This window comes from Argopecten irradians, chromosome 3, assembly GCF_041381155.1.
Source record: "Argopecten irradians isolate NY chromosome 3, Ai_NY, whole genome shotgun sequence".
NCBI lineage: Eukaryota > Metazoa > Mollusca > Bivalvia > Pectinida > Pectinidae > Argopecten > Argopecten irradians.
This window is the reverse complement of record NC_091136.1, coordinates 62,123,269-62,133,666: the sequence shown is the minus strand read 5'-3', so window position 1 is coordinate 62,133,666 and position 10,398 is coordinate 62,123,269.

Below are 10,398 nucleotides of genomic sequence, written 5' to 3'. Positions count from 1 at the left end.
TACGTCGCCCATGCATGCTAATGCATTAGTGTTCAGCTTCCTAGCCAGACTATCTACAACAGTGTACTACAGACATCGGTTGGATGTGTGGTGGCGTTATTACGTCGCCCATGTATGCTAATGTGTTAGTGTTCAGCTTCCTAGCCAGACTATCTACAACAGTATAATAGAGACATCGGTTAGATGTGTGGTGGCGTTATTACGTCGCCCATGCATGCTAATGCGTTAGTGTTCAGCTTCCTAGCCAGACTATCTACAACAGTGTACTACAGACATCGGTTAGATGTGTGGTGGCGTTATTACGTCGCCCATGTATGCTAATGCGTTGGTGTTCAGCTTCTAGCCAAACTATCTACAACAGTGTACTACAGACATCGGTTAGATGTGTGGTGACGTTATTACGTCGCCCATGCATGCTAATGCGTTGGTGTTCAGCTTCTAGCCAAACTATCTACAACAGTGTACTACAGACATCGGTTAGATGTGTGGTGGCGTTATTACGTCGCCCATGTATGCTAATGCGTTGGTGTTCAGCTTCCTAGCCAGACTATCTACAACAGTGTACTACAGACATCGGTTAGATGTGTGGTGGCGTTATTACGTCGCCCATGTATGCTAATGCGTTGGTGTTCAGCTTCCTAGCCAGACTATCTACAACAGTGTACTACAGACATCGGTTAGATGTGTGGTGGCGTTATTACGTCGCCCATGTATGCTAATGCGGTAGTGTTCAGCTTCCTAGTCAGACTATCTACAACAGTGTACTACAGACATCGGTTAGATGTGTGGTGGCGTTATTACGTCGCCCATGTATGCTAATGTGTTAGTGTTCAGCTTCCTAGCCAGACTATCTACAACAGTGTACTACAGACATCGGTTAGATGTGTGGTGGCGTTATTACGTCGCCCATGTATGCTAATGCGGTAGTGTTCAGCTTCCTAGCCAGACTATCTACAACAGTATACTACAGACATCGGTTAGATGTGTGGTGGCGTTATTACGTCGCCCATGTATGCTAATGTGTTAGTGTTCAGCTTCCTAGTCAGACTATCTACAACAGTGTACTACAGACATCGGTTAGATGTGTGGTGGCGTTATTACGTCGCCCATGTATGCTAATGCGGTAGTGTTCAGCTTCCTAGCCAGACTATCTACAACAGTATACTACAGACATCGGTTAGATGTGTGGTGGCGTTATTACGTTGCCCATGTATGCTAATGCGGTAGTGTTCAGCTTCCTAGCCAGGCTATCTACAAACAGTGTACTACAGACATCGGTTAGATATGTGGTGGCGTTATTACGTCGCACAGGTATGCTAATGTGTTAGTGTTCAGCTTCCTAGCCAGACTATCTACAACAGTGTACTACAGACATCGGTTAGATGTGTGGTGGCGTTATTACGTCGCCCATGCATGCTAATGCATTAGTGTTCAGCTTCTTAGCCAGACTATCTACAACAGTGTACTACAGACATCGGTTAGATGTGTGGTGGCGTTATTACGTCGCCCATGCATGCTAATGCATTAGTGTTCAGCTTCCTAGCCAGACTATCTACAACAGTGTACTACAGACATCGGTTGGATGTGTGGTGGCGTTATTACGTCGCCCATGTATGCTAATGTGTTAGTGTTCAGCTTCCTAGCCAGACTATCTACAACAGTATAATAGAGACATCGGTTAGATGTGTGGTGGCGTTATTACGTCGCCCATGCATGCTAATGCGTTAGTGTTCAGCTTCCTAGCCAGACTATCTACAACAGTGTACTACAGACATCGGTTAGATGTGTGGTGGCGTTATTACGTCGCCCATGTATGCTAATGCGTTGGTGTTCAGCTTCTAGCCAAACTATCTACAACAGTGTACTACAGACATCGGTTAGATGTGTGGTGACGTTATTACGTCGCCCATGCATGCTAATGCGTTGGTGTTCAGCTTCTAGCCAAACTATCTACAACAGTGTACTACAGACATCGGTTAGATGTGTGGTGGCGTTATTACGTCGCCCATGTATGCTAATGCGTTGGTGTTCAGCTTCCTAGCCAGACTATCTACAACAGTGTACTACAGACATCGGTTAGATGTGTGGTGGCGTTATTACGTCGCCCATGTATGCTAATGTGTTAGTGTTCAGCTTCCTAGCCAGACTATCTACAACAGTGTACTACAGCCATTGGTTAGATGTGTGGTGGCGTTATTACGTCGCCCATGTATGCTAATGCGTTGGTGTTCAGCTTCTAGCCAAACTATCTACAACAGTGTACTACAGACATCGGTTAGATGTGTGGTGGCGTTATTACGAGTTCACTTGGTCTTAACTAAGATATTATATACCGTAATTATGAAATAGTTCCAAATGAAATAACATTTCGATAAATCGAAACAAACATTTCGTTAAAACGAAATATTAAAAAAAGTTGTATGACATGTCAGTCAGGGGTCTCCGTAATAAAGTTATGTTTATCATGTGAGAAATGTACACAGAGTGTAAAGGTCACCGGGATAACAGCTGTATGTAGTATTGAGGGAAGATCTTTTAACTCCAATTACTCTGTCCGCCTCACCTTAGGTCTTTTGTCTTAGACTTCCCGTTGATTCTAACTAGACACATTCGTTTTAAAGCTGATCATTAGGTTTTAAAGAACAAACAATGGCTGTTCACAGGTCAGTTCAATTAAAAGTATTAAAGAACAAACAATGGCTGTTCACAGGTCAGTTCAATTAAAAGTATTAAAGATCAAACAATGGCTGTTCACAGGTCAGTCCAATTAAAAGTATAAAAGAACAAACAATGGCTGTTCACAGGTCAGTTCAATTAAAAGTATTAAAGATCAAACAATGGCTGTTCACAGGTCAGTTCAATTAAAAGTATTAAAGAACAAACAATGGCTGTTCACAGGTCAGTTCAATTAAAAGTATTAAAGATCAAACAATGGCTGTTCACAGGTCAGTTCAATTAAAAGTATTAAAGAACAAACAATGGCTGTTCACAGGTCAGTTCAATTAAAAGTATTAAAGAACAAACAATGGCTGTTCACAGGTCAGTTCAATTAAAAGTATTAAAGATCAAACAATGGCTGTTCACAGGTCAGTTCAATTAAAAGTATTAAAGAACAAACAATGGCTGTTCACAGGTCATTTCAATTAAAAGTATTAAAGAACAAACAATGGCTGTTCACAGGTCAGTTCAATTAAAAGTATTAAAGATCAAACAATGGCTGTTCACAGGTCAGTTCAATTAAAAGTATTAAATATCAAACAATGGCTGTTCACAGGTCAGTTCAATTAAAAGTATTAAAGAACAAACAATGGCTGTTCACAGGTCAGTTCAATTAAAAGTATTAAAGATCAAACAATGGCTGTTCACAGGTCAGTTCAATTAAAAGTATTAAAGATCAAACAATGGCTGTTCACAGGTCAGTTCAATTAAAAGTATTAAAGATCAAACAATGGCTGTTCACAGGTATCAGTTCAATTAAAAGTATTAAAGATCAAACAATGGCTGTTCACAGGTCAGTTCAATTAAAAGTATTAAAGATCAAACAATGGCTGTTCACAGGTCAGTTCAATTAAAAGTATTAAAGAACAAACAATGGCTGTTCACAGGTCAGTTCAATTAAAAGTATTAAAGAACAAACAATGGCTGTTCACAGGTCAGTTCAATTAAAAGTATTAAAGATCAAACAATGGCTGTTCACAGGTCAGTTCAATTAAAAGTATTAAAGAACAAACAATGGCTGGTCATAGGTCAGTTCAATTAAAAGTATCAAAGAACAAACAATGGCTGTTCACAGGTCAGTTCAATTAAAAGTATTAAAGATCAAACAAAGGCTGTTCACAGGTCAGTTCAATTAAAAGTATTAAAGATCAAACAATGGCTGTTCACAGGTCAGTTCAATTAAAAGTATTAAAGATCAAACAATGGCTGTTCACAGGTCAGTTCAATTAAAAGTATTAAAGAACAAACAATGGCTGTTCACAGGTCAGTTCAATTAAAAGTATTAAAGGTCAAACAATGGCTGTTCACAGGTCAGTTCAATTAAAAGTATTAAAGAACAAACAATGGCTGTTCACATGTCAGTTCAATTAAAAGTATTAAAGATCAAACAATGGCTGTTCACAGGTCAGTTCAATTAAAAGTATTGCCAATTACTAATAGGCTATATGATGAAACAGGGCAGGGATATCGGTCTTCTTTATCCTAGGGAGTGCTTTTTGCCAATCATACATTTCAGGTTAAGCAGTAATTTACAAGCATCGACAAATAGATAGGTAAAATAAACACTTCATTACCTTCAATGATGAGATATCTAATCACAGTTCTGAGAAACCTGTAATCATGGGTATAGTAATTTCATCCTTTCCAGAAATTCCAACAATAAAGCTTTCATGGTGGATCAGTTAAAGGTCACTACGGCATTGGATTATTAGTATATAGAACATGTGTATTCATTGACAATCTGTTGTACAATTATATTTGAAACATTTAAAGTCGTTTGTTTAAAATATGTACATTTACATAATTAAAATACCTCACTGATTACATCAACAAATTAAAAATACCACAGATAAAATCCGTTCTATTGGCACAGATTCCTTTGTAAACTATTATCTGCTCCCTTTAGGTTATACAATACGAGTAGCCTAGATCAAATTAAAACTAGGGTTTACTCTATTATAACAACACAATATATTCTGGTCTGAGATAGAATTTCGAAAAGACGTGCAGTAGATTTAAATAGAACTTCCCGGCACGGACGTGAATATGTCAGGGGTCTCCTACCCGATCACGTGGGTTTCCCCCGCACACTCGGGTTTTCTCTCACTCAAAGACCCCTCCAAGTAATTTTGTAATATTATAGTATTATGATTTTTAACGATATCTTTACTTATGGGCAACGCGTATAATTTGTTTTATTAAGCATAAATAGAAGTATCATTGACCAGAATTTATAATTATTACACGTTATTATCGCTAACATTGTGAAAAAGGTTCTCACAATTTCTTCGGTCTTTATTTTCATAATTGGTTTTGTCACAAAACACCACTTATACCATTGTATTTTGTTATTGCATAAAATTAAGTTTTGTGTATTTGTTACGGATAATGATAATTGTATGAGAATAATGCCTTGAAAATAGCACTTTGTTATTTTTGTGGCTCTTCTGTTTCATTGATCTTTTAATGTCCTGTCATTAAGTGATTTTGTCTGTACACGAGTTAACAACCCATCTGGGAATTAACCTCCGAATTTCGAATGCATTTTTTGAATATAGCACAAGTTCTTAATAAAATAATGGCTTAACGCTTTGTCACGATGACAATACCATAACACATAGGAGTACAATATGCCAGTTAATTAAAAAGGAAAAACGGAAAACAAAATTGCATTCCACTGAAGAAAATGTTCTCTATTATCTATCATCTCTATTGTCATTTATAACTTATTGAAAATATAAGTGATAACAGTGAACTTGAAAATTCGTACAGTTTCATGTTTCCAAATGTTGATGTTAATTGGTTTAGCAACAATGATGTACATCTACCGGAACTTAAGGAATCACATACTTATTTTCAGCATCAGGCATTTGCATAGATTTCCTCATCTACCATATTCAACAGAAGCAGTGTACTGTAGAAGCCGGTTAGAGGCACATGATTTACTAATTGCATTATTACGAAATATTAACATTTTGCCACAGGGACTCCCATACGGCGGCGTATTAGGGCTACTACATATTTTTTTTTATCTTGTACGTACAACTTAGTATCTACAAGTTAATATCTTATACGTACAAGTTAGTTCTTTACGTACACGTTAGTATCTTGTACGTACAACTTAGTATCTTGTACGTACAAGTTAGTATCTTGTACGTACAACTTAGTATCTACGTACAAGATACTAAGTTATACGTACAAGATACTAATGATAATCATGATCTGCATTATGAGAGACTGAATGCAGTCTAGACTTGAACCGGTTTAGTTATGATATTAAAAAAACCCAAACACTTTAAAATGTCTGCATTTTATTGGCAAACTGAAAAGTTATTAAAAACGTTATTTGCTGCCTTTTCAAACTATTTATAGAGACTATCTTTTAATGCCCTAACACCCCCGATTGTTTGTATATCAATACATTGTAATTGCTATCTAACAATTGCTAATTAGTACATTACGTGATTGAATCCTGGTGTCTAAGACTTTACACACGGCTCAGGCACTATTCCATCCCTCGACAATACTATGAGGCAATAGTGCCCTCCAACCAGTCCATGATGTGTTTAGTGCATCACCTTCCAATTTGTATAACGCCATTTCGTGTCTTTCATCATAACGAAAAACACTTCGAGGAACATCTCGCAACGCTACGGTATCTTCATTCACCTCGACCACGATGTTGCTGCATTATAAATACATATCAATTTTCGCATATCTATGTTACTTCAAATGAGATTCAGATTCAGTTTCATGAAGTTTGAAAGTAGATCAATGTAGAATAAGCGAACAGTCTTCTACAGAAAGCAAAATTTGTTTCCATCCCCGTACACCCTGTCTGTCAGCCATCTTTAACGTCTTGGTTCAGCACACCGTTGAAATGACGTCATGTCACAAAGTTTGGACAAATTTTGGTATAGCGAAGAAATGAAATTCAAAACAACGCCAGTGTAACGTCACAAGTATTTTTTTTTTTGAGTAAATGAGTATATGGACTACGATCTGAATATTGAGGCACGTATAGTGCCTGCGTTCTATGTAAACTAAGTTGAATTAAACTAAGTTAAATAATTACATCAAAATAGAGCCACGCCCAACGTCGAGCCACTTCGATAGTGCCCGGGGCAGCGGGCATTATATTGCAAATATAGTTTCCATGTGTATAGCCAATCAGAAGTCAGTTTTCTGTCACGTGATGTACTAAGCCGCAATTGTGCCCGTATCCCCCGGTGCTATTAAAGTGGCGCGATATTGAAGGAAAACATATTGTGACGTCACTATCGCATTATGTCATATTTGGGCTAGGTTAAGATGCCAAAATGGCGAGCCGGTGTAACGTTGAAAATGGACCTCCGTTGAAAATTGACCTCGGGCCAGTTTTCAACGTTGAAAATGGACCCCGAATGCCGTTGAAAATTGAACATGCCGTTGAAAATTGACAGTGTCTAGGGTCAATTCTCAACGGCAGATCTGTTGAAAAATGACCGTTGAAAAATGACCTTGGCAAACTATCAACGGATGGTCTTTTGAAAAGTTTGTACTATGTGGTGTTCACTTCCGAGTACCAGTGGATAGTGTTACAAAACTAAAATTATGTGATATTATTAATTTGTTTCTTAATGATTTTTTATGATTATACTTTCAACGATTTTATGTTTGTCAGGTATTCAGTAATTGTTAATATATATTTATTCTGCAATACAAGAATACATGTATTATATATCTGCGTATGGATCAGTTATGTTGTGTTTTGCGTATGGTTGTGTTGTGTTGTGTTGTTGTGTTGTTTTGTGGTTGTGTGTTTGTGTGTTGTTTGTTATGTGATGTTGTGTGATGTTGTGATGTGTGTTGTTGTGTGTTTTGTTGTGTTGTTATGTAATTTTATTGTGCTGTGTGTTATTGGTGTGGTGTTGTGTTGTGTTGTGTTGTTGTGTTGTTTTGTGGTTGTGTGTTTGTGTGTTGTTTGTTATGTGATGTTGTGTGATGTTGTGATGTGTGTTGTTGTGTTGTTGTGTGTTTTTGCTGTGTTGTTATGTGTGGTTGTGTAATTTTATTGTGCTGTGTGTTATTGGTGTGGTGTTGTGTTGTGTTGTGTGTTGTTGTATGTATGATGTGTGGCTTTTTGTGTTGTGTTGTTGTGTGTGTTGTGTTGTTGTTCCGTGTTTGTGTTATGTGTTGTTGTGTGATGTTTTTGTGATGTGCTGTTGCGTTATGTTGTGTGATGTTGTGTTGTTATCGGGTGTTGTTGTTGTTAGGTGTTATTGTTGTTGTGTAGTGTGTTGTGGTGTGGTTGTGTTTTGTGTTGTTGTGTTGTGTTGTTGTGTTGTGTGATGTGTTGTTGTGTGATGTTTTGTTGTGTGATTTTGTGTTGTGTTATGTTGTGTTGTGTGATGTTGTCGTATGTTGTGTTGTTGTGTAATATTTTGTTGTGTTGTTTTTGGGTGGTGTTGTATTGTTGTTGCGGGGTTGTATGTTGTGGTTGTGTTGTGTGTTGTGTTGTGTTAGGTGTTGTTGTGTGATGTTTTGTTGTTATGTTGTGTTGTGTTGTGAGTCGTGTTGTGTTATTGTGGTGTTGTGTGTTGTTGTTAGGAGGTGTTGTGTTGATTTTGTTGCGTGTTTGTGTGATGTGTTCTTGTGTGATGTTGTGTTGTGTGATGTTGTGTTGTGTGATGTTGTGTTGTTTGATGTGTTGTGTTGTGTAGTGTTCTTGTGTTGTTGGTGTGTTGATGTGCTGTGTGATGCTGTGTGGTTCCGTGCTGTTGTGGTGTTGTGTTGTGTTGTTGTGTAAAAACGAGTTCTTATGGGGTCACTTTTTAACGGGGTCTCTTTTCAACTGGACGGTGTAAAAAAGTGCGCTTAAAGTTCAGTTTTCAACGGTTTTCGGGGTCATTTTTCAACGTTGAAAAATGACCCGAGGTCAGTTTTCAACGGGGTTCCATTTTCAACGTTACACCGGCGGTAATATTTTGCAGTAGACAGGTTGTTGTATTACTATCAATGTTTACGGAATGAGATGTAAATGGGAACTTGCTGTGGGTATCATGTAATTACATCTCGTACTGTGTAGCGGTTTAATTTCGAGGATGGTTTAGTGTCGCTATATTCGCTTTTTCCACTAAAATTTGCGAATTCTTACAATCAGCGAAAATATCAGAAATCCATTGATGTATCTAAGATTTATAGTTCAAAGTATACTAAAACTCGGTAAACCGTGAAGTTAAACGAATTTACTCCGTGTAGTTATACACCCTGCGATATAAAACCGCTATAGATAATAGTGCCGCGGCGTCCCTTAAAATAGGCCTATTCTAAAGAAAGTAATAAAAAAGTTACACACATGTGAGAATGACGTACTAACATAGTATTGTCTTCTGAACTAAGCCATAAGATATTAATATTATGCAATTTGTTTTTAGAAACAGATCATTAAAACACTTCTATTTCAAATACATAGAAAGTTTGTTGTTATGGTATACTGATATTATAATGCGTTTATATTATAATTGTTAATTGTGATCATTATACATATTTCGCGTTCACCTAGCAAAGTTTTCTTCATAATTACGGAATATTACAGAAAAACCCGTTCTATCACACATAACTATCCTATATGAATTATCTTGGTCAGAGAACTAGGTACGACATAGGTATGGTGTAAATACAAACCCGTTGTTATAATAAAATAAATTAGTTTCAAACAAATGTTTTTTGTCTGTCACCTCCAGGGTATTATTGTTTAGAATCCTTCTTTGTGCAGACATCTATTGTTGGAAAATTACAATTATGATAACGAAGACAATTGTGTTGTCTTTCAGATGAAACAGGACTTTACAATTATCGATAAGTATATAGGTCATATACAAAAGTCATTCTCTGCAATGGTAAGATACCTAATCACAGTCCTGACAAACCTGCATTCATGGATTCCATTTATATTAGCAATGCCAGGAATTCCAACATAACAATAAATCTAGCATCACAAGCTCCCAGGTTAAAGACATACTACGTATTTGGAACAATAATTAGAAAATAAGTTTACTAATAATAATTTTAACGTCAGATTATTTATATCTATGACCTAAGATGAAGTTAAACACCACATAACTGCACAATTCTCAACAACGTAAATCGATGTTAACAATGTAGATTCATATCGCTGATTTATCGCGAGAATCAACTCTTGCGCGTTGTTTGGACGACACAAGGGGAAATAAGACGACTCGCTTTACGGAAATTAACATCATTTTTTTTTTCATGCAGCTATGATAAGTGTAACAGGAAGTTTATTATTTCTAGGACTACCAAATTATCAAATCCTTAGTACAGTTATGTTTGAAACATTTAGCCGTTTCCTTTAAGATATGTACCTTTACATAATTAAAATTCCTAACTGATTGCATCAACAAATAAAAAATACCACAGATTAAATCCGTTGTATTGCCACAGATAGTTTTAATGTACTAAATGTACATGTACTATTATCTCCTCGGTTAACCGAGCCGGTTGTTTCAAATCTGTAAAAAGCATTTCCTGTGTAGTGGTCACACGTCACTGGCCGTAGTGCACTAATATCTGTTAAATAGTGTGCACTACAATGTTCTACGTAGTTCAATCCAAGGAGTAAGTACTAGGATCGTAACACTCGATTTTTATAAAGATGCTGCAACGCCTACAGAGCAT